At 37.4% G+C, this 14,142-nt stretch overlaps 1 protein-coding gene across 3 annotated transcripts in view; it reads right to left on the bottom strand.

Annotated features, from left to right (window-relative positions):
* The window catches only part of LOC125275511 (NACHT, LRR and PYD domains-containing protein 3-like), a 38,160-nt gene extending 25,713 nt beyond the window's left edge, over window positions 1-12,447 (bottom strand). For 2 of the 3 annotated variants that reach the window (XR_007186463.1, XM_048202505.1), the window contains exons 1-2: window positions 12,324-12,447; window positions 11,681-11,754 (exon numbers count right to left, since the gene is read on the bottom strand). The gene's annotated coding sequence lies outside the window, so the exon portion shown is untranslated. The remainder of the gene's footprint in view (window positions 1-11,680; window positions 11,755-12,323) is intronic. The other variant, XR_007186464.1, reaches the window with a different exon arrangement.
* Between the last annotated feature and the right edge of the window lie 1,695 nt (window positions 12,448-14,142).

Raw genomic sequence — 14,142 nt, 5'->3', positions numbered from 1 at the left:
CTTAGATTTGATAGATGAAGATCACTGGACTAACACATTAAATGACTGTAATATTAATTGTGCCACATCAGTTATTTTTTATTTTATTTTTTCTTTAATGAATCACAATTAATTTCCTTTTGAGGTAATTGCTACATATTTAATTAGACAAAGCAGTTTAGTAGTTGTGATGCTTTGTCTGTTACATAGGAAATACTGAATAGACATTTAGAAGTTTAAAGTGCAAAGTACTGAAAATCAAAATGTGTAAATAAAGCTCTGTAAAAACGTAACTTGACCTTTACTTGGTCTTATCCTATTTTAGGCAGGCTCTGGTGCAAAATATAAAAAACAAGTCTGGACCTGTCAGTGTTAAATAATTATAAACCAATCTCAAAATTGTCTTTTTTGACAAAAATAATGGAGAATGTGGTTCTTATTTAACTTTCGATATTTTTAAATGGGAAAAAAAAGAAAAAAAAAAATCAGTCTGGTTTTAGGTCTGCATAGCACTGAAACTGCTCTTCTCAATGTGACAAATGATTTGTTGATGTTGTTGGCAAATGTTCTAACCTTTTCCTGTAAATTATTACATGTATTCAATAAATGCAATTAGAATAACAACACATTGATTTGTCATCAAATTAAATTAAATTAGTATCAACAAAATCCATCTTTACACTGCAGAGGAAACACAGAAACAGCTTCTGAAGTGCATTTGGATGTATTTACAGTGTTTTTAATGAAGCTCAGATGTGCAATGAAAGCATTTTCACCACAGTTACAACTGCATACAATAATGTTATGAGATTAATGGGCCACACTTTAGATTAGGGTCCAATTCTCACTATTAAATAACTACTAGCTATTCTGTTCCCTTTCGAAAGGGAACTCTACACTGTGTTTTACCACATTATGGGGAACGTCACACGTGAACCAGTGTCTGAAAGCCAAGTAACAAATCTCTCCAATCCTATTGGCCGGCGATAGCCTATGACGTCATCATAGTGCAACCCGGAAGTAAATAAGGAGCGCCTAGAGAACCAGTCAGTATCTTTTCGTCTTTCGGGACTGTTTTGTCTGATTGCGATTTCATTGAATCTGGTAAGGAAACTTTGTATTACGTCTGACAAATGTTTCAGGAAGTGTGCTGACCCATGTTCAAGGTTTTTGACACCTGAGGACACACACAACCTGTGTGTTTTCTGTCTGGGCGAGGAGCACGCACAGACAGTGCCGTCTGACTCTCTTCTCGAGGGAAGAAGCATCAACATCTGTGCCTGGTGGTTCTGGCCCCGCTCGTGCTGAGGCAGAGCAGTGGCTTAAATCATGGGGCTCACAGGTGGAGCTCGCAGAGGAGTTTGAGAGAGGCGTAAATCTCTCTTAGCCCCCAGCGGCTGGCGAGGATGAGCTGCTGGATAACGATGATGTCCTGTCATCTGGCTTCTAGCCCTGGAGAACAGGAAATGGCGGTTGAAGAAGAAGCAGGTGAGCCTGTTGTTTCTTCAAAGCCTCCCTGCCCTGTGTATTCTGAGCTGCTGGAGGTTATGGAGCGTGCTTCTGGCAGGCTGCAGGCTGCAGCTGCCTTGGGAGCGCGTTAAGAGAGGGACCGCACGCGGATGGCTCGACGAGCGGTTCCTTTCTGGCCATGGCCCTGCAGCTCCAGTGAGCCTTCCATTACTTCCTGATCTCCATGTTGAGATCGAGAAGGCATGGAGGAACTCATATTCGGCTTGCATTCATCGACATCAGTGGGCGAATTTCTCTGATGTTGAGGGATTGAGCCATCATGGGTATGTGTCGACGCCTCCTATTGACGAGACGTTTGCAATCTCGTCACGAGGGCGAGCACTGACACTGAAAGCTCCAGTCCTGCCATATAAGCCCCTCAAGACCACTTCTCGTTTGAACGGTAAGGCATACATGCCAGCGGGTCAGGCTGGTGCGGCTCTACACACCATGGTGATGTTACAAACTTTCCAGGCCGACTTGATGAAAGGTCTGGATCAGGGGCAGGGTTTGTTCCCTGAAGTGGTGGAAGAGCTGCGACCGCAACACAGATCTCGCTCTCCGGGCCACTAAGCAAACCGGTGCATCGATTGGAAGATCGATGGTAGCGATGGTGGCCACGGAGAGGCATCTGTGGCTGAACCTGGCAGATATCGGGGAGAAAGACACCTGTCCACGCCCCTTCTTCTTCTGCCTCTTATATTTTGATTCCTTTGTTAACATGCTCAGACGCTTCTTAACAGTCAGGCTGATTGAACATTTTTCTGACGGCTCACCTTCTGGCTTGATAGTGAAAGAGGCTCTTTTAGGCTTTAAAGAACCCTAGATTCCATCCTTCCCTGTGGAAAAAGAGGAGTCTTCGAGCCACAGGAAGGTAAGCTGGGTCTATATTTATGTTATATAATATGTTGACCTTGTTTTCCTGTATAGTTTTTCATGAGCATGTAGTTGGGAAAAAGAATAGGGTTTTTTTGAGCACTGAAGTTTTATTAGGTTGGCTGGAACGATTTATTAGTACTGTGCCGTCCACAAAATTGCCGCCTCTCACCACCTTTGATAGAGTAGCTTCTCCTCTGGTTTTAGCTAAAGTAGATTTGAGTTAGCTCTCTTTACTTCAGATAGATCTAATGTCTGGTGTTGGCCTCTCGGGCCGCCTGACATTGTTTGCTTGTTGAGCTTTTCTTTTAAGTTCCTCTTCTCTGGTTGAGTTCAGAGGTGAAGCCCAGGCAGATCTATGCTTTGTGTGGCCCTGCAGGCCCACAGCTTAGCGAACTAGGCTTTCTGTGATTTACTAAAGCATTCAGCCTTTATTGCTACTATCCCTTGTCAGGTTGTATAGTTCCTAGTTCTGGCCTCCTCTTTTTAGAGTCGTTAGGCCATATGCCCATTTCCCCCTTGTTAATAGTGTAGGTGCATGGTTAGATAGCAAGCTAAGGTAGCAAGCTGTCACTAGCCTCCCTGATGTTGTTGTCTCAGGTGGTAGGCTTTAGGGTTATTGGGGTTCTACTGAGTATATGATCTCAGTGTTTTCCATACATTGACTAGACTGTGGCGGCCCGCCACATTCTAATTTGTCCCGCCACAGTCTCAAAATGAAACGGAAATTAGGCTTGTCGTGATATTTAAATAGCCGTCTGATAATTGCGCTCTTTCATATGGCAAAAGTGGGAGTCATAGAGCAAAAGAAATAGACTAGCACCAATTAAGTTTTCGTGCACTATATTCAAACTCATCTGAAGCCATTTCATAGCTTCATGTGAGGGATAGAAGAATATGTGCATCGTTAAATTTAAGTTCACGGAAACTCGTCTTCCCTCCGCTGCAGCTGTCAATCATTCTCACAGCGCGTCGTGTTCGGTAACGGCAGTCAGCAGCACGCACGGTAAAACTCTCCAATATAATATATTCCCATTATAATACTTGATATGTAGATAAAGGACTGTGGATTTGCATAAAATGAGTTTATTGCTGTTTCTGAATGGTGTCATCATACTGGCTACAGGGTGTCTGTTAGATCGCACAACACAAGGTGTGTGAATTCGCGTCACACGCACGATAACTGGAATTTAAAAGTGAGAAGAAACATATGATCAATAAACTGTTAACTTAGATGTAGATATACGCAGGGATCCTCTTTGTGCCGTGAACTTTTCAATGCGCAGCGCAACTGCGCACTGCGATTCCATATTGCTTCAAGCACATCATTCTGCAGCCGGATGCGCATAAGCGGTTTTTGCTGCTGTTTTGAGGCGTTTCATATTATCATGGTTTTGCACACTGAAAGATTATTAATAGCCTGTTTTGTTCTGTCGTATCTATAGCTTGTTGCCCCATTAAAAATCTGCACAATACATTTAAAATAAATGTCTTTTAATCTTACATTAATATAAATACATATAATTTTTACATATAAATATAAATCTAATATATATATATATATATATATATATATATATATATATATATATATATATATATATATATATTCATTTCGTAATACAAATAGTAATTTAAACTTTTTATTAACATTTGGATTTTATAAAATTACTGTGCAAAGTTTTTTTCAAGAATTAGGCCAGCATAATTTTTGCTGCTGAATAATATAGTCACCTGGTTTTATTTATTTATTTATTGGTCAGCTTATGATTATATATTTTTAATCATTTGTTGTTTTTCTCTATAATGAAGTAGTGTGTTTAGTGCATTCTGGATTGTCAAAGAGTGACCATTAGTTGCACAAATACAGATGTATAGATAAAGGCCCCCACTAATAAATTAATTCAACAAAGGTAACCTCTTTTGCTACATATTTTTAATGGTTTAAATGTATACTCTACATGTTTAACCACTTATGAACTATCATTTAGCCTACTATATGTTGTGTACATGACTAATGTGCCCTACCATCACCAATAAATAAATTACTTTTAAAGCACAAAATTGTTTACAAGAGAACAAGTTTCTTCATTGATCTAATCACTTAAATTTTGGTCTAAGAATGCACCAGATTTATGCATATAAATTTAAAACGTACAAAATTTTCCTCCGGGGGACCATGCCCCCGGACCCCCCTAGAGGGACCGATGTCCACCCACCACAGTCTCACAAAATCCTGTGGGAAACACTGGATCTGATGGATTGCATAACTCCGGTTGAGTGGTATACAGGTGTTGTTGCTAGATGTTCATGAGTTTTGCTCACTTAATTTAGCACTGACACAGGTTTATGCCTGTGACTGTCCAAAGTAGTTGGCCACTGCAGGCCTCCTTCAGACCATGGTAGCATATGTTGTTGTGCCCCCTTTCTGTTAGGGCTAGTGTGTTTAGGTACATTGCCTGTTGGAATGTGTAGACTTAAGCTCAGGTTGAGTTAAGTAAGTTAACCGACAATTGTTTATTGGGTTTTAGAGCTGGCTCCCTTTGAGCTTGGTCACCTGTAGAACCACTAGCTGGCGCTTCATGTATTTTGGAGTCGCAGGCCCCGCTTGGGCCTCCTTGAATTAACATGTTGGCACAGTTCTGTGTTGGTTTTGCTATCACTGCCACTAGCTACGCCCATATCTACTATAGCAGGCCTGGTTTGGGCTTCTCTAAGAGCATGCTGGCAGAGTATGTACTCCTCTTGCTTTAAGATTAAAAAGTGTTTTACTGAGTACATAGCCTGTTGGTTTGTGTTGGAATTTTTAGCTCTAGTTGAGCTAAATAGTTACCTCACTAAGTAAGTCTGGTTCTATTATGACTCTATTTCATGTTATAGCCATGGTTATAGCGATCTCTGGAAGTCTCTGTTAGTTCCTGGAATGTCACATAGTATGCCTGTTCTTCATTAGGAGGCATTTGTGGACTAAAGGTGCACAGAGCGCCCTCCGGCTGCAAGTATGGATTGAAAACACAGTATCCAATAATAAATAAATAAATAACAAACAATAAGTTAACAATAAATGTTGAATAAATATTACTCCTCTGTATAGAAAATTGACATAAACATATGAAAATCCATCAATATTTCTCCAAATGTGCATGCTTTTAAAATGTGAAGCTTGAGTCTTAGATCTTTTTAATGATTTATAGTTTGTCAAGTTTAACATTTAGGCTATATAATATAGTAGCCTATATGAAATGCCATAGAGGTAGGAATGTTTAGATGCTTTGCATCACAGAAATACATTATATTTTAAAGTATATTAAAATAGAAAACCATTATTTGGTTAGAGACTTGAGACTTCTTTTAAAACATTAGTAATGCATCCAATCTTTTGACTGGTACTGTAATTTAACATAGACCTATACAAATTTTTGTTCACATGATGTTCAATAATACGTGCATGAGATCACAAAAATCATGTTTTTTTTCTTTTTCTGTTATCAGCATGATCACAGAGGGTTTTTTCACATAGCCTACCTGACTGAAAAAGCTCATTATGTGGCTCATTATGCAGATCTTTTGTCTTCTTAGGTGTGAATCACAGCATTATTTATGAAGATTCATGCCTCCACGCATAGTGTGTTTCTTGACAAAAAGTGTCTTACAAAATCTAAATCAATATATCGTTTTATATGAGCGAGTAGGCAGGATCATTTTACATCATTTTGAAGCAAAAACTCTAGTCTGCAACCTCCAATACCCAGAAGTCTTGTGAATACATATATAATATATATTTTTGGCCTTATTTCAGTGATTTATGTTTTTTGTTTTTTTTAATTACCACGCATAAACGTTATTCCTTCGAAAATTCAAACATGTACATACATGTTGCTCACATATTATGGTAGCCTAGTTCGTGCTGAATGCAGTGTAATGACACTTTTTCCATTTATATGTTTATGAATAACTGAAAAAAGCACAAATGTCAGGGCATGTCAAAACTTCTCCAGGGCCCCAAAAATCCTCAGACCCCAGAGGGTTAAAAGAACACTTTTACTTAATCTTTACTATCTGGCAACCATGCACACGAGCCCTCTCTACACTGAGGAAGAAGCGCGGATGATCTGAAAACAAGAGAAAACAAGTAAGCTGGAGTTAAGCACTCTTCTTTTGAGATTTTCTACTTAAATTAAAGTGTCTATATTTTGCTGCTCGTTTACTGACTAAATCTGGGACCAAAGTGCAGGCTGATATCCAGCAGTGGTTCTCAAACTGACTGAACTGGAAGTGCCATTCATTTTATTCTACTCCACCTTAAAATAACATGAAAACTGAACATTTGAATATTTCTAGCAGGTAAAATGTTGTATATACACGACATTCAATCAAATTACCTAATTTTTTGCGGTCGAAACTGACTGCACCCACACAAGCCAGCATCAAGCTACATTAGTGCTGTTCTCGATAATATAACGTTACCTTTGTGAAAGTGGGGATTTAGCACTTAATAGCATGAAGAACAAATATAGACATAGACTGCATGTAGATTTAAGATTAAAACTCTCTTCGATACAAAAACATACCCTTCTGCGAGTTACTGTTTTTAATGTTGATCATATTATATCAGCAAGAATATTGCCCTAATATATATAATATCCCGAATATTGATTTTATACAACAGTTCAACAAACAAAAGGGCAATATTAAGTGATGTACATTTTAAACAGTATTGTCAGTATTTTTGCTCTATTTTGCAACAAAAGCCACAGCAGATCAGCACACAAGCTGTGTTTCGTGAATGAATTGTCAATGATTCAATGATCCATTCATAAATACAGCCGCTTGCTTTGATACTGAATGAATGAATGACTCGATGATTCACTCATAAAAACAGTGACTTACCGCCACCTACTGACGGTTTTAATGTAATATTTAAAAGTATCACTTTGTTTTTATCATCATTGTATTTATTGAATTTTTAAAAAAAAATTATTTAAGGCATTATTTATTTTACAAAGGTATTTATAAAGGTAAAAAATGCACTGGAAACATTGATTTAAGAAGGCAAATATTGTCCCTTAATGGAAAGGTGTAACTGCAGTCTAAATGGAAAAGAGAGGGTACACAGAAGAATGTTAAATCCCTCAGGGGGTATGACACTCTAGAAAGTTTGAGAACCACTGAAAGAGGATATGTACAATTGCACAAGTGTTACTGCTAAGAGTGCAATGTTAAATTTTTCATAAGCTTAAATGAATTGGTCTAAAGTGAAAAATTATTATGACTATTTTGTCTAAAGACTACATATAAAATAGCTATCAAAATGAATGTTGGTAACTGTAGTTTGACTAAAAGTAATGACTAAGATTTGACAAAAATGTGATGACTTTTCATCGACTAATACTAGACTAAAATGACTAAAATGTGACTAAGACTAAGGAGCATTTTCGTCTCAAGATAAAGACCTAGACTAATTCAAACATGGCTGCCAAAATTAACACTGGTTGCCACTAGCCGGCGCCATGTGTCTGTGAGTTGTAGGCCCTTTGGGCTTCCTTGGAAATCATGGTGCCGTATGTTTTGTACTCCTCTCGCTTAGAGAGTAAAAAGTGTAATAAATGCATGTTTATTGTTCAGTTCACATTCTGGTGTTTTTGCTGTGGAGAAAGGAAAAATGTATGGTCATGGTTATTTACATTTGGGAATGTCAGACCACAGTAACTGAAACTTTACTCTGTACTTATTTCCACTGTCTAATTATAAAACACTAAACTGACACTAATTGTGGTATCTGAAGATCTGTTTTGTTTTTTGTTTTTTTTTAAGGTAAATTAAGTAAGTTCCCCTAGATAAAATTCTTACATTTGAGCCATATTTATTGGTGAGAGGGCTACACATAGTTACTTGTTTTTATGACATGTGGACTTAATAAATCATTATCTTGAGCAAAGTAAGCAAGCTGACATTAAGTACAATGTATATCTTTTATTTCAAATATATACAAATGTTATTCATATATTTTAGTTTTTCAAGAGATTTTAAGCACTGTTTAAAGGGGTACTTCACCCCTGGAAAGATGAATGTGTATTTAAAATTGGTCATTTATGTAGTAGAAATGTGAAATTATTTTCGAATTTGGAGCTTTCTAGACTGAGAAAAGACAGAAAATGTATTTTTGACTAATGTGGATGAAAGACAACAACTCCCAGAATGCACTTGTTTTGCTGCCCTTGCGAGGCCACGCCCAAACCACGCCTATCGGTTACAGGCGGCATTACCAGGAAAATTCAAACAACTAGGCTTGCTTTGTTACATATTAATTCTATAAATCGTGAGTTAGTTCATACATTTACAGCGAAATGGTGCTAAATTGCTTTGTACCTGGATGTACACCCAAAACCAGGAAAGGACAAGTAAGTTTCCATCATTTTCCGATTAAGTTAAAGATTTGGAGCGATGTAAACAGTGGCTGCGGGCCATCAAACACCCGAAGTTTGGAGATGACACCGTTATAGAAAACCTAAAAAAAACGCAGATTATGTAGTCTCCATTTCAAGCACGAGGACTACGAACCAAATATCCTTGCAATGAAGAGAACCGTTCTGAAGGACACCGCAATCGATATTCACTTTCCCAGAGGACGAACAGCCTGGGCATCTCGTACTAAGCGTATTCGCCTAGAGGTAAGACTCGCTGATACTAGACTGATAACACAGTAGCCTATATGTAGTGTTGTAGGTAGCAGTAAAACTGCAAACTTAGCAAAGTAACGTTAGATAGACAATTACATATAAGTTGCATATAAGTTGACTGTTATCAAAGTAAAGCCACTGTTCTGTAAAACTGAGTTAGTCTATTTATCTATTTATGCTAACGTTGCCACAAAAGCCTGTTGCTGTATTGGTTGAGATGACTGCAGAGACCGATAAATTTGCGAGATGAACCACTGATGTAGTGCAGACAAAATAAAGTTAATTACTGTAAGCTTAAAAATATAATTGACACCCACTTTTGATAAAATGTTTGATCTATGTCCGTGAGTAACCTCAAACGCGCATATGTATGGGCGTGGTGAAAAAATGCGGAACTACCTGCTATTACTGGCTGTAGTTTTAAGCCTCTGGCCAAAAAAGCCTCCGATGACGCAAAATGACGATTTTTGCGTCATCTGAGGCTTTTTTACAGAATAAAAATGCATAAATCTCTCATCTCGGGCTGATATGAAGGGGGAAAGCACGGTAACTCGAAAATACTAGTGGTATTCTACTAATACAAAGCTTAATGCCAAATCCTGAAGTAACCCTTTAAGCACCATCAGAACAAGCATTTGATTTAATGGATTGGGATTAATCCTGATTAAAAACATTGTAGTTTTAAATATTTTTATATCAGAATCAGAATGAGCTTTATTCGCCTATAAGGACTTTGTTGAGAACAGAAAGATTACTTATTTAAATAAGTAAACCAAGAAAATAATAATAAATAAGTAAAATAAAATAAATAACAATACTAATGTGGTATACATCTGGAACAGAAGACATACAGATTTGTATTATATATACAGCAGGATGAATAGAATATATATATATATATGTATATATACACAACTAATTTTTACTGTTCCTCAAGTAACATGTCGACATGTAAACCGATCATCTCTTCCTAGTTATTGTGTTAATGATGTGGTCACAACAGACGGATGTTGTGCTAATAGTGTTTAGAGCTTTGAAAATGTCACTACAGAAAGAATGAACTGATTAAAACCGTAGAAGTGTTTGGTTTAGTTTAGTACTAGTGCATCTCGAACATAAAGTTATCTGAAAGCTGATGAGGAGAGCTGTGTAAAGAGATTTGAAGTGTATTGAGAAACATGTCCTAAAAATAGTAAAAACTGTAAAAAGTGCAGAAGACTTTAATTGTGTTCATCATCCCATTTGGGTTTGATTTAAAATAAATGCTCATAATCTCAGTGTTAAAGCTGTCACTTCAACAGTCCAGTATGGGAGTAAACTGGTTGTCAGCGCCACCTGCTGTACTGATGTGAATTTGATCTTCATTCAGCTCTTCATCTATTATTTTACATTTGGTTTGAAACTATGAAGTGAAAATCTCAAGCACACAACAGATCCACACAGACACACAATCATCAACTCACAGATCAGACACAATATGAAATCTGACAACAGAAACCATGAAAGATCGAGGAGGCTTGATATCAATGCAAGATAACGCAAAATCCAAATTAAAGTGAAATGCTTTCAGGATAAATAACCAGCAGGGAAACATCACACACGATTATGCTTAATAAATCGAGAGGAGAAGAAATAGTGATAATAAATGAAATATGATTCATAAGTCATCTGAATCAACACTGAACTGATTGAGCTGAATAACGACACTACTGTCTTTCACAGCCGCTTTACAGCAGAATCTGAACCGTCTCCACAGCTGTTTCCATGACTGATCCTGTTTTTATCACTGTGAAGCTGTTTTGACAAACTACATCAGTCCAGACAACATCCCAGCCATCAAAACACCAATGCTGACAGAGACAGAAGAAGCTGCAAGACAAAACAGTGACACTTTCAGCTATTTGAAGATCTCCTCTGTGTCTCCAGAAGATCTTCCTCATTTGAACAGACACTTGATTCCAGCAGAGCTGATGGAGAAGAGGATCTCCGGCCTGCTGGAAACAGCTCCAGGTTAACTTTACCAGGTTCAGCAGGTAATATAGTCAGTGGTCATGCCTCAGGTCTCGACGGTCGAGTCTAGTTTATTTACAGAGCGCTTTACCACTACGCTATAGACCAAAGACTCTACAGTCAGTAAAAACACCATAAAACATCAAATATATACATCATAAACATAAAACAAAATACAGCTCCCAAAAACACCAACAATTCAAAGACCATAGAAAATAAGGAAGTTTTTAAGTGAGATTTCCACATCCCAGTGGAGGAAACGGATCTGTTATCAGACAGAAGGGCGTTACACAACCTCAAACCAGAGAGAGAGAGAGACACACACACACACACACACACACACACACACACACACACACACACACACACACACACACACACACCTTCCAGAAAGCAGGTTTGTATCTCAGAGAAGATGTTTCAGGGTTAGTTTACTTCAGATAAACGTCTCTAAGCTTCAGATGTGTGAAAGCACAGATTATGTGTATAAATTATTATTATTCAGCCATACTTTTCCCATCTCACATGTTCACAGATCTGAATTCAAAAGTGAAAATATTGTATGTATTTATGGACTCTGTTTTTGAAAATAGATGAAAACAATAAAAGAAAGATAAAACACTCACCTCAAACAATATTTGTAGACACTTTTTTCTTCTCTTCATGTTGAACAGTGGCTCTGAAATTTCTTTCTCTTTCTCTGAAAATAAGGAAGTGAAACTACTTTTCAAGTGTCAGTGACAGTCAGACGTCAGCAAACACACTAACTCTTGGCTGTTTTTTTATTCTGAAATCTGTGTTCTCACCAAACTGAACTGTTTGGAAGTAATTTGTTTCAAGTTTTACTTTTTTTTTTTTTTTTTTTTTTTTTTTTAACAAAAGGTTAGAGAGAAAAATACTGTACCATGGTACAACAGTATTACTCACGCTATCAAAAGAGAAACCTGTAATCTAGAATGCAAATGGAGACAAACTCGTTTAGAGGTCTTCAGAATCACGTGGAAAGACAGTATGGAAGTAAATCAGTAGCAAAACACGAGAGGTTGCTGATTTGAATGTGAGAACTTGTCGTATTAATATTTGTATTTGTAAACTGAAATTTACACTCACAGCCCTGATGTGAAACGCTGAATGTTTCGATTTGCACACGCAGACAACAATCAAAACACCCGTGTTACGAAGTTGTAGTTGCAGATTAATAGTTACAAATGTGTAAAATGGCATTCACATAAACAAAATGACAGACACAAATGTGTGAGACATATTTACTTTTACACTTTACTTCAGTTTCGCTGTACAGCTTCAAGTCGCCGCTTACAACCTCTCAGATCTGGCAGTACAAGTTCAATTCCTGGCGCTTTGACTTTTGCTACTCTTTTTGCAATATTCCTGTAGCAAAACTGACTTGAGCACTTGAAAGCAGAAGTGAGAGAGCAGAACGGGGGTGGGGGATGAAGGCATTTTATTGGTCGATGCCTGACCAATGAACAACGCCATCCAGTGCGACTTGGCATGTGGAAAGAAATAATTGCATATGTATGAGACAATATTTTCATTAAAATATCATTAGTTTTAACAGGTTTTTAATGTTACAGTAAAAGAGTAGTAAAGTTTTGCACCACCAAAACAGCGCGATCTGCTCTATGTAGTGACGTCATTGCGTACAAAAATGTCCCATTTCATTGGCTGATGATATTTGTGATTAATTATATTTTAATTATATTTTAATTTGAATGAAAACAGGGATTTTATCCCCCCCCCCCCCCCCCCCTCCAAAGAAACATGTGATTAATGAAAAACGAAGCCTCACATTGTTTAGTCATGTGAATGCTTCACTTTGCCTGTCAGAATGTTTGAACCCAGACCACTACTATATGAAAGTTCAAGTCCATTTACTAAACATTTTAAATATATAAGCCTGTAGCCTATATTACATCATCATATGTTCTGTCATATAGGCTACAATAAACACACAACAGCACAATTTACTTGCATCAAACTACTCAGTAGGCTATGTATTATTAGTAATTATTATAATTATTCTTTTTGTTGATCCATTTCATTTATTGCCAGACTTTAAGATGTGAATTATATTATTGAAATAAACACATTTACTGTCGTCAGGCTTTCATTTGTGTTTAATGGATAAAACAACGGAGCTGCGATCTCAGGTTTATGGCTGCTGTAAATTTTACCTGCCACAAGATGGCACTGTTTTCGACACTTTTGATGCTTTGAAACCTTTCCCGAAACGTTAAGAGAAAAGCTTCAAATATTTAACAATCTTCATTTTTCCATCCCTACTCAATGGTTTTAGGCCTTTTTGCAAATGTTTCAGTCGAATTTAGCTGTTTTATTGAGCGTTTACTCATTTTGAGCCTGTTTTTTTAAACATTAACCATCTGTAACGTCATATCCAATCAGATTCCTTTTCACCCATATCCCCCACGCCCACCATGCACGCACATACACACGTTTGACTTTACAACACACAAACGCACACCTTTATTTATCCTCATTCTCTCTTGCTCTCTTAATATGTAGTGCAGAGAGATTTTAATAATCAATTAAAATATTTTGTAAAAAAATAAATTAAATTAAAATAGCGCCCTCTCGGTAAAGTCGTTTATTGGTTGGAGTCAGCCAATGAAATGGGATGTTTTTGTACGCAATGACGTCACTACATAGAGCAGATCGCGCTGTTTTGGTGGTGCAAAACTTTACTACTCTTTTACTGTAACATTAAAAACCTGCTAAAACTAATGATATTTTAATGAAAATATTGTCTCATACATATGCAATTATTTCTTTCCACATGCCAAGTCGCACTGGATGGCGTTGTTCATTGGTCAGGCATCGACCAATAAAACGCCTTCATCCCCCACCCCCGTTCTGCTCTCTCACTTCTGCTTTCAAGTGCTCAAGTCAGTTTTGCTACAGGAATATCGCAAAAAGAGTAGCAAAAGTCAAAGCGCCAGGAATTGAACTTGTACTGCCAGATCTGAGAGGTTGTAAGCGGCGACTTGAAGCTGTACAGCGAAACTGAAGTAAAGTGTAAAAGTAAATATGTCTCACACATTTGTGTCTG

This window comes from Megalobrama amblycephala, linkage group LG9, assembly GCF_018812025.1.
Source record: "Megalobrama amblycephala isolate DHTTF-2021 linkage group LG9, ASM1881202v1, whole genome shotgun sequence".
Classification (NCBI taxonomy): domain Eukaryota; kingdom Metazoa; phylum Chordata; class Actinopteri; order Cypriniformes; family Xenocyprididae; genus Megalobrama; species Megalobrama amblycephala.
This window is presented reverse-complemented; position numbering and strand designations above follow the sequence as displayed.